This window comes from Rhagoletis zephyria, unplaced genomic scaffold (assembly GCF_001687245.7).
Source record: "Rhagoletis zephyria isolate East Lansing unplaced genomic scaffold, Rhagoletis_zephyria_1.1 Rzeph_scaffold_00148, whole genome shotgun sequence".
Classification (NCBI taxonomy): Eukaryota; Metazoa; Arthropoda; class Insecta; order Diptera; family Tephritidae; genus Rhagoletis; species Rhagoletis zephyria.
The window spans coordinates 175,803-197,415 of NW_016157232.1; the positions used below are offsets into that span (position 1 = coordinate 175,803).

The window sequence follows — 21,613 nt, forward strand, 5'->3', positions numbered from 1 at the left end:
GGCGTGCGTAAGAAGCTAACTGAATTTCCAATTTTTGCTCTGCGTGACATTTGGATTTGACGTTTCACTCAACGAAATCAAATGCAAACGCACGCAAGCCAATTTCGGATTACGCAAAAAAACGAATTGGACGGCATGCGTACCAAAACGCGAGCCGCGAATATGCATACAAAGTAGTACACAGTATGTAGAATAAATTTATTGCTAGCAAACCCTTGCTTTCTTTGCTTTTGACATGTTTTTATACATATACACATACCCTTTCTTAATTTTTTCGTCATTTCATAAAACAAAAGTAAAAAGTAGACCAAAGAAATAGAACTGAGCCAAAGAAACAGGCTGGTCATTTGACCCCTGCATAACAGCATGTTGGTCAAAGAGAGTAAGAATGGAAAAAATGAGAGAAAAAGTGCCGTGACCAGCGATCATATGCAGTGTTGCCACTCACATATGTTGTCCCCGGTGACAGGAAACAATATCAACGGAAACAAGGTCAATTGACACTATTTCGCATACTGGTGAGAAATAAAGTAAATTGGCATTATGACCTTTTCAAAATTGAAATAAAATTCACTGACATTATTGCTCTTTCAAACATTAAATTTGCGTGGCTTTGCGGCGCCCTGTCCGCGCGCTGCACGGCGTCGTGCCGTCGTAGTTTTTGTGAAAATCACAGATAGAGGGTATTATTGAATATAAGCCCTCGATATTTTACATTTTTGTATTTGTAAATTATGGGAAAATTTTTTGCTGTGTTTTGGCAACTACTTGTCTGTAGTAAAAAATCATAGAATTTGTTCCGACATAAATAATCAACAGTTCTTTATACCCGCATTTTGGCACACTGACTTGAATGTGCCATTTAACAAACAGTGTCGTCGTTCTCCTTAGCTGCTTTTAAATGACGTCACAAATTGTTGGCGGCGACATGAATACAGTGTAAGAAAATTAATTTTCTATAATTGTTTCCTTATACAAAAGGTTTCTTTGCCACCTTAGACATTCCGAATTCGTTCAAAATATGCTAAAAGCAAAAGTGAAATAACACAAACGACACGCAAAATTTGCTTTATTTCACTTTTAAATGGGAAATAAAACAAGTTTGGGTTGGATATAAAACAAATATTGCCTTATTTCCCATTCATTATTTATACTATTTGTAAAAAAAAAACAGTTTACTGACAGAAGGAAGCAGAACTTTGTTTATTCCAAAAATCCAATTAAACCAAGGCACATTGATCAGGTAGTATCAGTATAGCAGCTGATTTGATTTTTTTCAAATTATTTGTTCTCGAAAATGTCAAATATTTTTAATTTCTTCCCACAAAAATTCTAAATTGTTAAAATCTACTAGCATGTGAAACAAAACCAGCGAGCACAACCGCTGATTTCTGGGCCTGGCACAAGATGGATCAATACTTCGAGAAGCAAACCAATTTACTAAGAAAAAAAGTTGCAACAATTTTTATTTGTTCAATTTAAATTTTGTATCTTTTTCGTATATCGCATGGCACGCTTTGATATAGAAGAAAAAAATCAGAACAGGTTTTGACACCTTCGATACCAGAAGCAACAACAAAATACAGGCAAATGTTGTTTTTGCTCAAATGCTCTAAACCTGTTTGATAGTTCTTGAATTAAACAAAAAATGTGACATAATTCATATGAAGAAAGTAATATTCACAAAATATTTTTACTTATGAAAAGTCTAAGAAAATATAGGGAAAGCATCGTCTTTAAAAACTGCTCGGCATATTGGACATCGCGCTTTTGTATGAATTTTATTTGCATGCTTTTTAATATGTTAAAAAAATTGCTGGAAAACCTTAAAATGTTTGCATGGGACGATGTCGCAATAAACATATGAAGTAATAAAAAGGCTTTCTCGCTTTATTTTCTGACATTCGGCTCCCTTAGGGCCGATTTCAAATGAATATTTAAATGGCACTTCAGTTTAATTATCGATTGTTGTTTAAATGCCATTTAACTTTCGTTGGGTTTCAGATCAACTTTGTTTAAATATGCCAAACAATTGGCAGCGCTGCTGCTTGTTCCTTGGAATTGTTGTTGCATTTGCTTGTTTGTTTACATTTTGTGCTGAACAGCTGATTGTTTTTTGGTGGGATTGATTAAACAACCTACCAATCAATGTTGGTTGTTTGGTACAACCACAGGGTTGCATATATATTATTTAAATAGCCAATATTGGCCATTTAAGTGCAGATTAAATGTATGATCTGAAAATGAATAATGGAAGTTAATCAACAATCTTTACTTAAATAGGCCATCTGAAATTGGGCCTTATTGTCATATTTTACAGGCAAATTTTCAAATAAGGCAGTGGCACCTGGTAAATTCCATTATGGGTGGGATGCATGCAATAACACCATACACAATAATTCCCATTACTTGGACATTAAAAAGCAGTCCCCAGTGCATAATTGCGAAAGGAGGGGAGGGGCGGGGGCGCGAGCGCAGGGTAGCACTTTCAAAACTGTATACTTACATATCCGTCCATTTAACTTGTTCATGTACTACTTTTGTCAAATGTAACTGGGTGACTACCTACATATGTGCACTACTTTGCTTTATTACTCAAATTGTTAAGTTTAAAAGTTGGTCTTATTGCTCAACGAGAAATGAAATAAAGCTAATTTGTGTTACTTCACATTCAATTGGGAAATAACACAAATGTGCGTTATTGCCGTTTGTGTTATTTGAAACTTTACTTAAATTTGAACTATTTTATAAAAAACTCCCTCAGTTTTGAAAATATTTTACTAAAATTTTGCACACGCTTGTATTTTAACATTTCCTTCACTATCTTATAAAATCATCGAAATCGGTTCACTCTAAAACTAGCTCCCATACAACTGATTGTCCAGAGACATTGTTTTGCGTTATAACTCCTCCAATTAAGCAGGTAAAAATTTAGTATAGGTTCCCTTTAATATATAGCACCCATACTATTTATTATTCAGATATGAAATTAGACTTATAGAGTTGTTCTCATTTTCGTTGTTGGTGTTTCCGACAGGGTAGGAGTGTGATGTAATGTGGAACGAGTTGTATTGGAGCCAGTGTTGCCGTTGTGCGACTAAAGGGGCAATTTGACCCCTTTTAAGCGCCAATACGCGTTGACCCGACTTTTTGAAAATTTTGTTTTTTGACCCTTTTCCAAAATTATGTGCGACTTTTGCCCCTTTTAAGAGATTTTTTTAGGAAATGTTAACAGAACCATGCTATTAAAAAGCATTTCTTCCTGTAAGTACTAAACAATGCATCACTTAAATCTTTTAAAGGAAATACAGCTCTTCTCCTTGCCGCAACTAGAATTATGTGTCGGTTTTAGGGATGTCAGTGGCAAAAATACATCGGTGTTTTTTCTCGTATCTATGCATCGAAACTTACATCGATATTTGTCGATGCATCGGAGGGCTTACATCGATGCTTCGATACGCATAGAGTTTACCTCCACTATGGAAATAAAACATTAAGAACCTTTTCGGGTATGCAGTTTCATAGCTCATAAAATTTTAGTATAACAAAGTGCAAGTCAGCCAAAGAAAAAATATCAAAAGTCAAAGCAATTGAAACTTGCACTTTATTATAATAACATTTTATGGGCTATAAAACTGCACCTTCCTGTCTATGAACTTTAGACAAAGCGATGTTTGGCCGTTCGATGTACTTGAAATGTCAGTTTACAGAAATCATCGAGACATCGATGCATCGACTATTTATACATCGAGTGGCAAATTTTCGATACATCGAAGCAAAATATCGATATTTTCGATGCGTCGATGTTTTTTCGACATCCCTAGTATGTTTGCAACCCTGTTTTATGCAAGGATTGTCTCACTATTTTCTTTTTAAATACAACAGATTTATTTTTTTATTAGTAAAGAAAAGAAAAATAATATGGTGACCCTTTTTTTCTCAATTACGCCTTTTGTGCGACTTTCTCAACGGCAACACTGATTGGAGCTATACGTTAAGGTGCACTCATTTCGATAATTTTAAGGAATAATTAAGGTAATATTAAAAAACCGTTATGTGCAAAATTTTAGTAAAATAACTTCAAAACTGAGGGAGTTATTTATAAAATAGTTAAAATTTAATCAAATTTTCAAATACCGTTATCTCGAAAACTGGAGCCAATCCGGTAAAATGGGGGATGCGACTGAATTTAGAACGTCCTAATTAAGTGAGTTCAACTTTCAAAATCTTTGCTCAAAATTTACAACTTGAACAATGTAACTTGAACCCAGCTTATTCTTTTGTTTTCTATTACATGTTTATTCCTCGTCTAACTTTAGAAGTACTTGATGAAAATGAATTACACTTATATTAATCGATTCATTAAGCCAGTACGAATAAAATAAAAAAAACGTCATCATTACATGTCCCTTGTTATGGCCTTTCAAAATTTAGTGCCACTATTCTGAGTAGTTTAACTTCAGAAGAATACAACATAAAAAATTCGTTCAGATTGAGAGACAGACTGCAAAACATATGCATAAACGAGGAAGAATTGTTAGTGTCGTTTGATGTCGTGTCGCTCTTCACTAACATACCAACAAATTTAGCAATACAACTTATTTTGAGAAAGTTTGACAAAATACAGCAGACATTTAACATAACAAGAAACACCTTTCACAACATTCTGCTATTCTGTTTAAAAGGCAATACACACAAACATTCGGAACGCCAATGGTAACCCTTTATCCCCTACAATAGCAGACATAATCATGGATGACCTGCTCGATAACACTTTAACAGAATTAAAGGAGTAACATAATATAAATATCAAATTGATAGTGAAGTATGTGGACGATATCTTTGCAATTGTTAGACGAAAAGATGTAAAAATAATTTTACAGACTCTAAACAAATATCATGAAAAGCTAAAATTTACAATGGAAAAAGAGAGAAACCTCAGCATACCCTTCTTAGACGCTCGTATACACAGAGAAAAGGAGAAAATGTAATGTGGAACGATTTTCCGTCATCCCTTGTCAAATTTGGTTTGGAGACAAACCGGTTTCGGCGTTGTGCCATCTTCAGTGCCGGTTTGTCTCCAAACCAAATTTGGCAAGAGATTACACAAAATCGTTCCACATTACATCTCACTCCTACCGTGTCGGAAACACCAACAACGAAAATGAGAAGGAGAAAACATTACTTAACTGGTACTCCACACCCATTTCATCGGGACGCATAATAAACTTCCTATCTGCTCAACCTTTGAAATACAAAATCAACACAGCGAGAAATCTTATTACGAAAATACTTACCATAAGTCACCAAAGATTTAGAGACGAAAACGTAGGGAAAATACATGAGATACTCAAACGTAACAACTGTCCGATACACATAACTAAAAATTTAATTGAACAGGCGCTCATGAAAATAAACAAGCAGCACAATATCACCCCCGCGGAAGTAAACACTGAGACAAAACAATTCTATAGTGTCACATATGTCCCCGAATTGACCGGAAAACTTCCCCAAACAATAAAGAAAAACAAGCCAAACATAACTCTAGCGTACAAGTCAAATTGCACTTTGTCAACGATATTTACAAGAACAAAAAGCCCGATTGAACCGCAACAACAAAGCAATATTGTATACGAAATAAAATGCCAAGGTAAACCAAACGAAGAGTGCAGCAAAATCTACATAGGGACAACAAAACGATCACTAAGCAAGCACACGATTATCAGAACACGATGCGGACATAAGAACAAGTAATTTTTAGCAAAAAAGAAACCGACTTCAACTCTCTTAAAAAAAAATATATATATATATATCTCATGATCCACTGATCGGATCTTAACCAGATTAGACACTACCTTTCCGATGCAAAAAGAATTATCGAAATCAGTTGACGTGGTCCAAAGATATGCGGTAACATACATAAAAAAAAAAATAAAATATTTCGACGAACTGATAACCTCCTCCTTTTTTGGAAGTCGGTTAAAAAGGAAAAATAACACGGCATTAGCACAACATATACTAACGAGCGGTCACATAGCTGACCTAGCTAATATAATGATTTTAGACATAGAAAACAGAGAGAAAATACGATATACGCTAGAGAGCCTCCGCATAACCCAAAAAAGGGAAAGAACAGTCAACAAGAGAGAAGACACTAACGACATTGCGCCTACTTATTTACTGTGTTTACAAAACACAGTCAGAACGACAAGTGTACCCCAAGCAGCTGGTACCGATGAGTAGTTTTTAAGACAAGTGTTTATTTATATTTGCCTGTAAGTTTTGTTAGTTTTTGGTATACATGTACATACATATATACACTACATATATAATTTTCAACTCCTTACAACAAATGTGAGTGTTACATAAAATATGTTTGTTTTTGTCTAATATTTTATAATTGTAAAAATGTTTTTGTTGTTTTTAATAAAGATTTCCGCCCCTGATGAAGCTAAGAAAGTTGGGGAAGGTTGGGCATAAAGTGAAGCAGAAACCGAGAGTTTTCACTTGCACTTGCACATGATAGATCAACCAAGCCTACAATAACATTGAAAATCTACACCAAATTGATCAGCATACAAAAGAAGAAAAAATAAAGTAGCTTTGCAAAAGGTTTATAAACTGAAAAATATATGAAAACATCATTCATAACAAAAAACATAAAAAAGTAATTTCTAACTCAGTTTTTTTTAATGTATTGTTTTGTATGATAGAATGCAAGAATTTGCCGTCCTGTCAGCGATTACATTTCTCAAGTAAAAGCCAACAAAGCCGAAAAGAAGGATAAAAGAAACCTTCACAGCAGTACATTTTTTAATGCACACTAAATTTTTCGAGAGAAAACGTGCTCTAGTTGTGTAAAATTTTAAAAATATATGATTTGACAAGACCAAAGTTGCAGTAGCATTGAGGATACCAAACAAGAAAAAAATCCGAATAGAAGGAAAAAAGGAGTTGTCAGAGAATTAAAAATCTGACTTTGCGACAACTTTCGCGTATTGAGGAAAAAGTACCAAAATCAAAACCAACGTACCCACGCACTATGGATCGAGCTAGTACAAAGGCCGATCATAAATGCATTTTTGAAAAGTTGTACATAACATAAGGGTTTGGTATTATTCTTTAGGAAATAAAGCGTGCTTTAATGATCTAATGATTTTTTATATGTCTATTTAATAAAATAAAGTGAAAATTGCTTAAGAAGTTGACATTTTCAAATTGTTGAAATTTTTACTCGCAACGCAGTAATTTTCAGATCCGCAGTTTAGGAATTTTTTCCTTGAAACGACCTATAAAGAAACACGGATTTGTGTTACATGTTAAATTCAGATTTAAAATTAGCTATAAATGTTTTATTTTGATTCAACAATTTATATTGAGCTCGAGGCCGTTTTAAATGAAAATTTTTATTGTGGAAAAACAACAATAATTTGAAAAAATGGTAGAAGTGATAGCTATTTCGGAAGTCACCACATTTCCTCTTCAGACTTCTTTCAGTAGGATTCGAACCGACGATCCCACTGACTCAGCCAGTTGCCTATGCACCGTGCTAAGTACGCCTTGTAAATTATCGTTTGCTTTTTTCCACTATTTTCATTTTTGTTATGCCAACACAATCAAGCGCAGCTATTCCGCTGCAATTCACTTGATCATGTGGTTGTTGGTATTGTTGGTTTTTGCTAATAATTCTATTTTTAGAATGTTTAACTTTTAGGTGTGCTCGTCCTTAAGTTATTTGTTTTTGTTTTTTTTTGGCCTTTATTACAATTATATTCAACAATTTATATTGAGCTCGAGGCCGTTTTAAATGAAAATTTTTATTGTGGAAAAGCAACAATAATTTGAAAAAATGGTAGAAGTGATAACTATTTGGGAAATCACCACATTTCCTCATCAGACTTCTTTCAGTAGGATTCGAACCGACGATCCCACTGACTCAGCCAGTTGCTTATATAACAGATTGCAGCAATAGCTTCTGTAATAAAACAAAAATTTTGTTTCGTTTTTTTAATTTCGATGGAGGATTCGAAGGTTTTCTCCGCTTGGTTATGTTTTGAAAGCATTAAAAGCACGAAAAATCCACCTACTACACGAAAAAGAAGTAAAGAGTAAGTGACACTACGTGAGAATGCGGGATTTCAGCCGCTACTAGTATCACTGGGCTTTTAACCCTATAAGTAATAAATCTTTAAACCTAACAAAAAACAGTTTACCTGATGTTTAATTTGTGTGATACATTTGAGAATATAAGTATGTACGATTACCTGCTAGGTCCTCCAACTGCACAAAATTAGTATTGATACCTGCAATTCACACCGAACTTTTGGGGAATACGCAGTAAACTCGTATCAGCATGCAGACGTTTCTTTACCATTGTGAATGCAGGTACCAATACTAATTTTCCACAGTTCCAGTACCCACAATGGGTAAGGAATACATCTAGAATAGGGGCGCTCGTTTTCGAGAAAAAATATGTGCGATTACCACTTAGGTACTGGAACTGTGGAAAATTAGAATTGGTACTGCAATTCACAACGGTTAAGAAACATCTGCACGCTGATACGGGCAGTTTACTGCGTATTCCCCAAAAAATCGGAACTACATATTTAGAACAAAGAAGCTTATTTTCGAGAAGCAATAAGTTTGAAGCAATGAGTTCTTTCAAGTTTCCAAAACGTCCGCCATTGCTTTTTTATATAGAGAACGGAAGAAATGAGTCGATCTTATCCACATTTTTGAGGGAAAAATATCAATTTCGGAAGTCAACGCAGAATTTGTAATTAATGATAAAAAAAAGTTATTATGGCAATAAATACGCGTTAGATTAAGGCTAAACGCAAAAAGGATAGATTTCTTAAAGAAAATAGCGACTGGCTTGATGGAGGCTTTCGGTGAGTTTGCCGGTTGCCATGACTGAAAACGATGCAGCTTTCTCTACGGCTTCTACATCTTCTGGAAAGTGAGGAAGACCGTATACCTCCAAACCAATATACTTTTGAGAGAATACGGATTTGAGCACATATATGAAGCATATTTGCAAGGACTGCGATCTATGGGTGAAAGAGTTGAAGCTAATATTTTGGAAGCTATAAGGACGGCAGATATCGAAAAAAGAAAACTGTCTTAAATTCGTTGGAGTCATGTAATGCTGAAATATTATGAGACGAAGAAGCTTTAAGCGCTTATATTGATCTAGATCTTACCAAAGTGCAGCATTTGTACCTGAGGATCCTAACGAATTAAAGGAAATGTTTTCTGCTGGCGTCATATTACAAAATACAGAGATGTAAACAAATATGCTGCCCACCTGATTCATCGATGGAAATAACTAACTCTTCTGCAAAAATAACATCTTTGCAACATTTGATGGACCACACAGCTACTAGAATTTTATTAATTAACTCCGTGAATACGTCAGGACTAAAACACTTGATTTTATATAGCAAGTGGGATGTGACGGCTCATCTGGACAAAGCGAGTACAAAAAACAACTTCCAGAGGAGTCTGAGTTGATTTCAGGCACAAATATGTTTATTTCTTCTTGTGATCCTTTGAAATTAGTTGATGAAGCATCTGGTGCTATTATCTGGCGCCTTCATCAGTAAGATTTTGTAGACCAATTTCAATAGAGTTTTCAAAGGAAACCCAAATGAAAACAAAGTCTGTTGTGGATAACATACAGTCTCAAATTGATGAATTACATACGTTTTTGATTAGTACAGATGGTGAAGAACTACAGGTCAAGTATGAACTTTGACTTACAATGGTCCATGGAAAAGTTACCCAGGTATTAAAAAATAGTAGAAGTGATAGCTATTTCGGAAATTACCACATTTCCTCATCAGACTTCCTTCAGTAGGATTCGAACCGACGATCCCACTGACTCAGCCAGTTGCCTACGCACTGTGCTAAGTTCGCCTTGTAAATTATCGTTGATTTTTTCCGACTTTTTCCTTTGTTAAGCCAACACAATCAAGCGCAGCTATTCCGCTGCTATATACACTTGATCATGTGGTTGTTGGTTTTGTTGGTTTTTGTTAATAATTCTATTTTTAGAATGTATAACTTTTAGGTGTGCGCTCCTTAAGTTATTTTTTTTTGTTATTTTATGGCCTTATAACAATTATATTCAACAATTTTTTCAAATTATTGTTGCTTTTCCACAATAAGTTTTCATTAAAAACGGCCTCAAGCTCAATAAAAATTGTTGAATACATAACCTTTCTTTAAAAAAATGGTCTGCTACAAATGAAGTACACAAAAGGGCAAAAGAAGAAGAGAAAACTGTGGGGCAAAGACTTTTTTGAGAAAAGCTGGGATTAATCATAGATAAGCCACGTTAAGTAAGTGGCAACTCCAATGATGGAAATACAGAAAGACAATTTTTTCGAAAGCCACTTGTTCTGCTGAAATAACTGGGGTTGATTAAGTGCTTATACACAGACTGTATATCATTCTACGAACTCTATCTTCGGGTGTTATGACTGATGCTGAAAAGTTTGGCGTTTATGCATTGGAAACAGCAAGAATATCCCCCTTATTCTAGAACCCGAATTTTCGTAATTCGTAGCTACGCTACGCTAAAATCATTGTACAAATAACTAAAAACCGGACCCAAGTTTCTCGATAAGGGGCAACAAAGATTTTGTTTTGCTCGTTTATATAAAGCAGTGGATAAAAATATACGTATATGCGAAAGGCAAATTTATCTGTTTAAATGAACACTACCAATATTTCTTGTAAACACACATCGATTTACATCTTTTATTTCGCCTCCGACACTGAATTGTTTTCGTACAAAATTACGCAAAAGAGCTTACTCGTTCGTTATTAGGCATGCCATTGTTACGAATTTCGAAACATCGAAAATACGATTCGGATTGCAGCATACTATTTCTACGATTCGTAGCAAAATCCGAATATGAAAGAGTTGCAGAATAGGGGTGTATATGTCAACAAATACAACTGGTATTATATGCCATCCTCAGTGCGCAAGTGGATAGAGTGTTATAAAACATTTTACTGTATTACCAATCGGACAACTTTTAGAAGACGCACTATAGTCCCGCAACAAAGACTACAAGGCTGCATCACGCAAGAAAACACTCAAGATTGGCGACAAACGAAGATATATTTCGTACATTATTGTATACATCGGATCCATATATAACAAGCATTCGTAAGCCATACGCAAGAATCACCAAAGAACTTGACGAAGATGATCTAGGTCTGTTGAAGATAAGTGAATTCATTTCAGATTGTGAAGCGGTTGAAATCTCAAATAAATGAAGCATTTTGATAAATGTAGTTTTAACTAGTGAACCAGCTTGGCGTTAATATGACCAAAATTGAATTTCAAAAACTTAAAAAATATTCCAAATGTTAGTAAGAGCTTTAATATATCCGAGTGCCATATTTCATCAAAACCGTCCAGCCGTTTCTGAGTGAAGAGCAGTCTCGCATAGTGAATGTTTTTATTTTCATCGAATTTCAATTCACAATATACCGGCGAAAAAAGTTCTTAGTTAAACAAATAAAACTTTGCCATACATCTACAGGTTAAGGCCCCTAATTTGACCTCTCATTTTTGAAATTCCTTTTCAAAAGTATTCTCAAAACAAAATCTTCTTAAATCCCTTTCATCTGACATTGTGATACACATGATCGAACAAATGGCGACCCTCCTAAATAAAGGTCAGGAATAAATACCTTTCAAATCCATTTCGATTTATACCCATCTTTTAGAAATTCATCCACCTTAATAAATAATTTGAAAGTAACTTTTTGAAAACGCAGCAACTCTCTTAAAACATTGGAAATGTTTAAACCAAAGATTTGTTGACATTTTTTCGTTTGACTACTGTATTTTTATATCTCATATACTTTTTGAATTAGTTAATAAAACAGGTGGCAGCCCTTTTCAAAAGTATTTTCAAGCTTAACCACTGTCAACTCTCCTCCGCCGGACACTAAGATACATAATTTAATTAACTGATGAATTAGGTGGAATTTTAATTTTCAAACATGTGGCCACCCCAGTTCAGAAATAGAAATTTTTCAATTCCCTTTGATTGATACCCTTATTTTAATAACTCATTGAACTTAAATAATTTGAATTTAAATTTTTAAACAGGTGGCAACCCTATTCCAACCCCTCAAAAATATTCTTAGCGTTCAAACTAAAGATTTCTTAGCACTCCTTCGTTTGACATCCATATTTTGATATTGCGTATAACTTGTGTATAATTAAACTAAATTTGGCATTTGAAGCAGGTGGCAACCCTCTTCAAAATATTTTCAAACTACTACTTTCTGAAACCCCTTTTGTTTGGCACCCATATGGTGTTACATATGTTTCTTACCTAATACGATTTTTTAACAGGTGCAACCCTCCTATAGTTCAGCTAAGAAACAGAGCTTTTCAAAACCATTTCGATTGATACCCAGATTCTAATAAGTGATTTATTCTTTTAAATAATTTGAATATAACTTATTAAAAGAAGGCAGCTCTTTTCAAAAAAATAAGTCCTTATTGCACATCTTTAGCCCGACCCCTTTAATTTAACACCTCACTTTTGAAAATCGAACGAACGGCGCAGATCTTTTATGCGCAACAAAAAATGCCTTCGTGTATTATATATATAGATATGTAAAACATATACTATTTTTAGTCAATAATTTTTAGAAAACGATAAGCTTTTTTGAAAGCTCAATTTGGTATACTATTGAAAATTTGTTTTATTAAGGTGTTTGTATATACTTTTCTTATGGCACGTACTATAATCCAATAGTTCAGTAATTTTTTTTAAATATATATATTTTTTTTAAATAAAGGGTAATCTATCTAATAAATATATATGTAGATATCTCTGAAATAATATTTTATGAAAACAATCGTTTAATACCAATAGTCAAATATCTTCTTTCCATTTAATCAGAAAGTGTACCTTTTAAGTTTTCTAAGTCCACATATGGGTCTATATCTCGGGAACCAAATGAGATACAAAAATTAAAAATGCATCGTTTAAATTTACATGGTTTACACTATCTGCACGTAAAATTGCATGATCGTAACTTAAATAAAATTATAGTTTAAAAATCTAAAACCTCGCAATTATAATTTCCATTCGTAATGTCATCAGGTATGTAACTTGAGAATAGAAATCGCTGCATCTTTTAGGCGCCTCAATATTACATAGTTACATCCCGAGCTAATAAAAGGGAGGTAATAATAAAAAGCAAATGCCGGCCGCTGTGGTGTAGTGGTAAGCAGTGCGCGCTTTCACTCATCAGCACCTGGGTTCAAACCCTGGTCAAAGCAACATCGCAAAAAATATAGAAAACGGTTTTTTCTTAACAGCGGTCGTCCCTCGGCAGGCAATGGAAAACCTCCGAGTGTATTTCTGCCATGAAAAACGGCTTCTCATAAAAATACAATCGCCGTTCGGAGTCGGCGTAAAACTGTAGGTCCCTCCGCTTTGTGTGACAACATCAAAGAGCACACCACAAATCGGAGGAGAAGCTCGGCCAAACACTAATATATGTGTAAGCGCCAATCTATTATTATTATTAAAACGCAAATGCCTCATATTGCCCATAGTGCAGCGTACCAAATCATTTTCAAAGTACCAGTTTTGGTACGAAAGTTTACGTAACAGAGCTCTAACTAAGTATTTCACGCATGAGAAATGTGCACAGAAATAAGTTTTTATTTATTTATTTTTTTATTTACTTAGTAAGGATTATAATCCGTAAGCGCGGCCGAAAAATACTTCCGCACCCCTTTTCCGGCAACACAGAAAGGAAAATTCTACTTCGTAAGGGTTATAACTAGTTAATTAAAAAAATCAAAGTTTGCATGGAAATTTATTGAATTTTCCTGAGTTTTGAACAGAGTTTAAAAGTTATATTTTTATGTTTTTTTTTTAGTTTGAACTATATTTTTATAAAAAATAGCAAAAAAAAATTAAATTAAAAAATATTGTTTTAATAAAGTGAAATTAATTTATGTTTAGAACCTTACATAGAAAAAACCATTTCTTTTTTATTATCTTTAAAAATATGTGAGTGGCAACACTGCATATGATCCCTTGTCAAGGCACTTTTTCTTAAATTTTTTCTAGGGATGTGCCGGATAGAGATTTTTCCGAGTAACCGGATACTGGATACTGTGTGAAAAATAAGAGCCGGTAGACTGCCGCCCTATATAAATTTCACAATAATCCTATATTAAAAATGTAACTTTTATTTTCGGTAAATACAGGAGAAACTTCAAAGAAAAAAAATAAAAACAATAAACTCCGCTAAGCAAAAACGTGTGGTTTATGTACTTTTATTAAAAATTAGGATCAAAATCGTACTACTATGCATCCTTACAAATCGTCCGCTTTACGTATCGTCCCGTTGTTGCAATATTTTTTGACCCAAGTTTCAAAAAGTCCCAGCAATGGGTTGTGCGCTGGGTTTGGGACCCGTCACGTAAAAACCACTTCCAGTGAAGAAGCAAGGCAAAGCCTCAGATGTGAACCCCCCTTATGATGACGACCACGGCAACGTTTAAAGGACTACGATTTGAGGGCATGCACCTGGAATGTCCGGACTCCGGAAGGTGCCTCTGCCCGGCTGGTTGATGTCATCATAAGGACAAAAGCTGACATCACCGCCGTCCAAGAAATGCGATGGACGGGGCAAGGCAAGCAATGTCTGGGGCCTTGCGACGTCTACTACAACTGTCATGTAAAGGAGCGCTAATTCGGAGTTGGATTTGTGGTGGGAGAGAGACTCCGTCGCCGAGTACTGTCGTTCACCCCGGTGGACGAGCGTCTCGCCACAATCCGCATCAAAGCGAGATTCTTCAACATCTCGCTCATCTGCGCCCATGCCCCGACGGAAGAGAAGGATGAGGCATCCAAAGATCTCTTCTATGAGCGCTTGGAGCGCACGTACGAGCGCTGCCCGCGTCATGATGTCAAAATCGTGCTTAGCGACTTCAATGCCAGGGTGGGCAAGGAAGGGATCTTTGGAGCAACCGTCAGAAAATTCAGCCTCAACCACGAAACGTCCAACAACGGATTGGGGCTGATCGACTTCGCCAGGGCCCGAAACATGGTATTTCGCAGTACTAGGTTAAAAGGATCCTTCAAGCTACGTGGCTATCTCCGAACCGAAAAACGAGAAACCAAATCGATCATGTTGTGATAGACGGAAGGCACGCTTCCAGTGTTTTAGACGTACGCAAACACCGAGGCCCAAACATGGACTCGGACCCCTATCTTGTTGCAGCCTAGATACGCACCAGCCTTTGTGCAGCAAAAAATGTGCGCCCAAATATGCAAGGAAAGCTTAACGTCGAAACGCTGCAATCACAACAGACAGTCAGTGCTTTCGCTACTCGACTCTCACACCTGCTCTCATAGAGCACTCTTCAACAATCCGACATATGCGAGCTGTGGAACCACAATTTCCGCGCATTAAGTACCGCCGCCGAAGAAGTAGTCGGATTTCAGCGAGCCCGAAAGAACCACTGGTACGATGAGGAGTGTCAGGAAGCTGCAGAGGAAAAAGATGCCGCCTACAAGGCCACGCTGCGATCGGGCGCAAGGCGCGCTATGTGGGACCGCTATAGGGATCTGAAGAGGGAAGCGAGACGTATTTGCCGCAATAAGAAGAGAGAGGCCGAAATACGTGAGTGCGAAGAGCTTGAAATGCTGGCCGACAAGAAGAATGCCCGAAAATATTACCAGAGAGTTAGGCGACTTACGGAAGGTTTCAAGACCAGGGCGTACTCCTGTAAGAATACTAGCCGTTTTTAGCCGATTTTGCTATTTGCCTTGTTTTCTTAAATTTCAAATATCTATATATGTTTCCATTATTGACTAAGCGACCCAAAATCTGTTAGAAATGGCTACTAGCCTTATCGTGGAGAAAATTTTCATGTCAGGCAGGATTGTATGAAATTGGGCCGATTTCGCTTATTTTTATTTTAAACGAACGAACGGATGCCTTAATTTTAAGTGTGAATGCGTTTGTGTTTGGGTATAGTGCCAACAAACAGAATAAATATTACATGTAGATATTGTCTTCCCAGATAGCGCATATTCAATTCTGCCTAAATTAAAAAACATAATTTTTGCCCACTCCCAAAGGTTTAAGGTAATGGAAAAATTGATATTTTCATGCACTATGTACACATACATATGTATTTTTTTAAACAAACGCACAAATTTTTATGTAAAGCAATCTAAATGGAAGATATGCAGTCTTTTAGCAGCAGATTTTACATCAGAATTGAAGGGATTTCTGAAAAATCTGACCAGTTCTTTTGTGTAACTGTGATTTTGCATCCCTTGTCAACATATGGCCTCGGTTGATGTTAACTTAAGGTCGTTGCTTTACTGCCTTAAAATTGAAGGGAAATCTTTACAGCGTTTTTATGTGTATTGGTTTCTATTTGAGTGTATTGAGAATCGGTCCGTCTGAAAAGGCCTTGTAGGGAAGATAATAGGTTTGTTCGTCGAAAATCCAACGAGAATTATCACTCAAAATATCAGATAGTAATAGTAATAAATAGTTTTTTTTCCGAGTACCTTTCAAATCATTGGAATTAACTAAATTAATTAAGTAAACAAGTATTAACTTACATTTTTCATTTTAAAATCGCTCCAGTTTGAAAATTTTTAAATTTAACGAACTTGTTTGTTCAAATTATCGTCGACAAAAAATCCAATGTGCCACAATCATATCTTTTTCCTAATTGCAAATTCTTGCTGGAAAAATTTTTTCCGGCTCGAATTTATAACTTCTCTCCAAGAAATAGTCTTTTTACTCGTGATTTATTTAAATAAAACATGTGAAATTTAGTTGAAACATTTTAGCCGGTATTTTTTGCCAAATTAAGCCGGTTCGTCCAAAAAGTTCTGGCAACACTGGCGCTAATTACGAATGAGTGAGCGAATTACGAATGGGAGAGCGAATCACTTGCCATGGAAACATCGTTTTACTCACTGCTGGTGCCAAGAGCGTGTTGGCAGGCTAGTTGTGAGGAATGTGCATGCGTACGTTTGTATGTATGTATGTATGTATATATCATTGCTTCATTTCAAACAAGCAAATGTCGTTGAATTGTTTTTGAAATACATAGTCTGTTCCTTTGAAAATGGGACTAAAACCTGTGGAACTGTCAAACTACAATTTTACGCTCTCAAATGAGAGCAAAAGGAGAACAGATGCAGAAGTGCATAGGAACGCAAAATGAACTATTTCCTGTAAAAACGTCAGTCGGTTTGTTTACATGTCATTTGTACAACACTGATTTGGCTGAAATATCACTAACTAATTATTAAAATGTGTACATATTCAAATATTTCGTTGTTTACTTCCATTTTTTTTACAAATATAAGGCTCTTTGCTTTCACCGCTTTCTGTTTTTGTTTGCACATGCAAATCAGCTGATCGTTTGACACTTTTCATGAACTTACAGGAAAAAAAACTCCGGACTAAATCCTGTAACTTCTGACTAGGAACAGTTGCTCAGTTACTCTCTCAAAAGTGTTCCCACTTACAGGTTTTATGTCAATAGGAACGACTTCCTGTAAGTTTTGACTAAATCCTGTAAACCGGACTGCTATTGGAACAGACTAACAGTTTCATGACTTTGGCAACGTTTGATGCCTTCAACAACAAATCAAATGGCTTTCAGCAACAAGTCAAATGACTTCTGCAACAAATGAACTGCGGCGTTTTGACTTCGCCAACCGTCCAACTGAGCTCTCATTCTTTCGACAACCGTCCATATGCAGTATCGTGCTTATACTGGTTTGCCGAAGTCCATATCAGTATGAGCTGTAGGGTGTCCAGATTGTTTAAAAAAACCTTGTTAAAAGTCAAGTTGTCGGCAACAACAACGAATGTCAATAAATGAAACTACCTTCTATTTTTGTATCATGGTTATTATGAAAACTTGCTGAATTTTTATAATCTTTGTACAACGTTTGAAATGTCGATTTGTATATGGTGTTTGTTAAGTTATGAGCTAGACTTCCATATAAAGTCAATTAAAGCATAGGTTGAACTGGTCAAAATGTCTCAATGCCATTATTTCGCATATAGGTAGGTACATTTGCATATGTGTAAACATGTCCGAGTAACTTTATTTCGGTGTATTTTCTCTTCATAATTGGAATATGTACTGTGATATTTTACTATGAATTTATGTATATAAGTACATGTGTATGTCTAAGAGAGTCCTTCATCAAAGTGATTTACTGTAATAGTTTATTTAATTAATGATTGTTATATTACTTCAGTGTATTTTAAAAATACTATTTCTAAAAATATATTGTTCTTAAAAGGCCTTATAAGAAAGCAGTTTTAATTTTGTGGCACTTTCATCTCCTTTTCGGCACTATTTTTGAAGACCATTAGGCACATTTTGAAATTTTGAATTTTCATCCCAGGTGTAGCCATAGTGCTATTGTAAGAAATTTCAACGAAAACACTAACAACCGGTGTGAACAGCCTTCAGGCTACAATCCCAAAACTCGTTTTCGAAGTGTTTTCGTTGTCGGTCAGAACATGGTATAAGAAATATGAGTTTCAACAAAAAAAAAATTTTGACTCGTCTTTCAGGAGTCGTATATGATCCAAATTATGAGCCAGCACCTTGTGCCAATAGAAAAACAATAAAGATTCGAAATTTATACCTGAACTTGTTTATACAGAAATTACTAAAAAAAAAAATAAACAAAATTTAGCTGCAGCTGCTGTTGTTAAATGCTTGTTGGAGTGTATATATGCAGGTTAGTATGTATGCTATTTGAAAGGAATTTTTGCTAAAAAAAAAAACCTAAGAGTCCGAATGTAATAATTTATGAGGCCGATAAGAGCCTCGAAAAGAGTCTGAAATGATTCATATATGAGGCCAAAAATTGTTTTGAAGAGCCAAAAATGCGCCGTATAGGAGGCCAATAAGAGTCCCTCATACCTGACTTTTAATGCGCTCATTACGAGCGTAAAGGCTCCGAAATAGGACTCCTTAAAGACTCATTTATGACTCCAAATGTTTGCTGGAGTGTAGGTGAATTTATTGAATTTTCCTGAGTTTTGGACGAAGTAAAGGGATTTCTTTAGGTTTTTTTGTTGTAGTATCAACAATATTTTTATAAAAAATTCGCCAAAAATTTTTAATAAAAAATGTTGCATGCATTTCGAAATATTCTTTGTGCCAATAATTTAGTGCGGTACTATACATACAAAGATTTTTATTTAAATTTTATAAAAATTTTTAAGTAATCATATAATCATTGAAGCTTTCTGTTATTTATCGCCTTATAACAATTATATTCAACAATTTGATTGGGCCGTTATTAATGAAAATGTTTGTGGAAAATCAACAGCAATTTACACTGTGATAGAAGTTATAGCTGCTATTTCGGGCAGCTATTCTGCAGCTATTTAGACTTGACCACGTGGTTGATGTTTTTGTTGGTTTTTTGTTAATAAATATCATATTTATAGAATGTTTAACTTTGGGTGTACTCGTCCTTAAGGGTTTTTCTTGTTATTTATGGCTTAGTTTTACATTTCTTTGCTTTTCTAAAAAAAGAATTTACAAAAATACATAATTAAAATTGATGTGGTTTGTTACAGATTGTGTACATATGTAATTTTACCTACCCTCTTTCCTAACATCAGGGGCTTATTTCATAAAAGTGACAGGTGCGACAATTGTCGATTTTTTTTATTTATACAATTTCACTGCCAGAATTGTCGGCGATATTTTTCCTGTTTCATATACGTTTGTAGGCAGCTTTGGAAATTTTTGGAGAACGACAGTGATAATATGGAATATTGTCTCCAATTGTGCTGACAATTTTCACTCTGACAAAATTGTTGCGACAATGGCGACAAAACCAAATAGCTCCGTTGGAAAGCTTTCACAGGAGAGTTTTGTAAATTCATTTGTATGGTAATTGCGCGTATTTCATTACTTTTCAATGATTTGAATAGTTCTTAAAACTCAAATAATGCAAATACAATATTACATATGATTTGCATATAAATTTCATACGACTGGCGACAATTTTAAACTCCGACAATGACAATTTGTCACCTTTTCAATGGAATTTCTCATGGAATTTAAGAGGTGGTGACAATTGTTTTTATGAAACAAAACACCCACCACTGTCGAATTATCACTGACAACATGGAAATTGTCTGTCGTTACAAAATTATCACTGTCGCTTTATGAAAGCGGCCCCAGATTTGTTTTTTACATTTTCGGGATAGTTTTGTGCAAATGAGCGTAAGTGCGACACTTATGGCCAAGATAGGACCACATATCGATGGTCCTCTGCCATAACGACACAACTGAACTCATTTCATATATTTCAGTAGAGCCAATTAAAGATTTTGTGTTTCGTAATTTAGCAATAATATGTCTTGGAACGTAATTATTCCGGATTATTTGCAGTCATCCATTAAGGAATATTTGTAAGCTTTCAAATTATGACTTTTACTAAAGATTTAGTAAGTGTAGGACTGCAAAAATACTAAATAAGTAACAACTTGTAAGTAGTTAATCGAAAAAAATTCCATTTGTATTGCTGAAAAAATTTATTGCTNTAACAACTTGTAAGTAGTTAATCGAAAAAAATTCCATTTGTATTGCTGAACAACGGCACAAAGCGAAACGTGTCGTTGTTTCCCATAGAAAATTACTAAGTGTCTCACTGAAACTATGAAAAGAACAACGGCACAATACGAAAAGCTTCGTTATTTCACATAAAAGCATGACTAACCTATCGATAGTTTTTGACTTACGCTAATATTCACGATAAATGTGAGATACGTGCAACTGTTCATTAGTAAGGGACTGCACGAATGGAAGTGCTCTAAACGTCTAATCGTTCAAAACTATAAATTTAAGATTTGAGCGGCAGAAAACACAGTAATGTTAAACCAATGGCTCACTTGATATTTTTTCACTTACCAATCTTCTTCTGGCAGTAGACAGATTTCAGAAACTCGCCCGGAAAAAGAGTCCGGCCGTCTTCGGGCTAGTGAGAAGAAAATATTACTCGCTCAAAATGGCTCTCAGCAGTCTGCGAACCAACCAAAGAGACACAAATTGGCCACTTTCGGAAACCTGCGGGTGAGCGAAAGAACAGACTTATTGTGCGTCCCGGCTTCAAGAATCCAAAAGTTGGCAACCGTGTACACAACACCAGAAACTTTCAAATCTGTAATCATAATTATCTTCTTCTTCTTATTTGATGCTGTAACCGCCTAAGCGATTTTGGCCGAGTTCAGCAAAGCACGCCAGTCGTTTCCCTTCTGTGCCAACTGACGACAATCGGAAATGCCAAGTGAAGCCAAGTCCTCCTCCACCTGATCTTTCCATCGCAGTGGGGGCCTTCCTCTTCCTCTGCTACGACCAGTGGATTCCGAGTTGAACACTTTCAGAGCTGGAGCATCGGTGTCCATTTGAACGACATGGCGGAGCCGCTGTATTTTAATTCGCTGCATTATGTCCATACTGTTGTGAAGCGTTCCATTGTCTGCGGTACTCGCCGTCGCCAAGGCGTAAAGGCCCGTAAATCTTCCGCAAAATCTT

At 35.5% G+C, this 21,613-nt stretch overlaps 1 protein-coding gene across 4 annotated transcripts in view; it reads right to left on the reverse strand.

Annotated features, from left to right (window-relative positions):
• The window catches only part of LOC108382557 (synaptic vesicle 2-related protein), a 281,392-nt gene that overhangs the window by 124,912 nt on the left and 134,867 nt on the right, over nt 1-21,613 (reverse strand). The window lies entirely within an intron of this gene.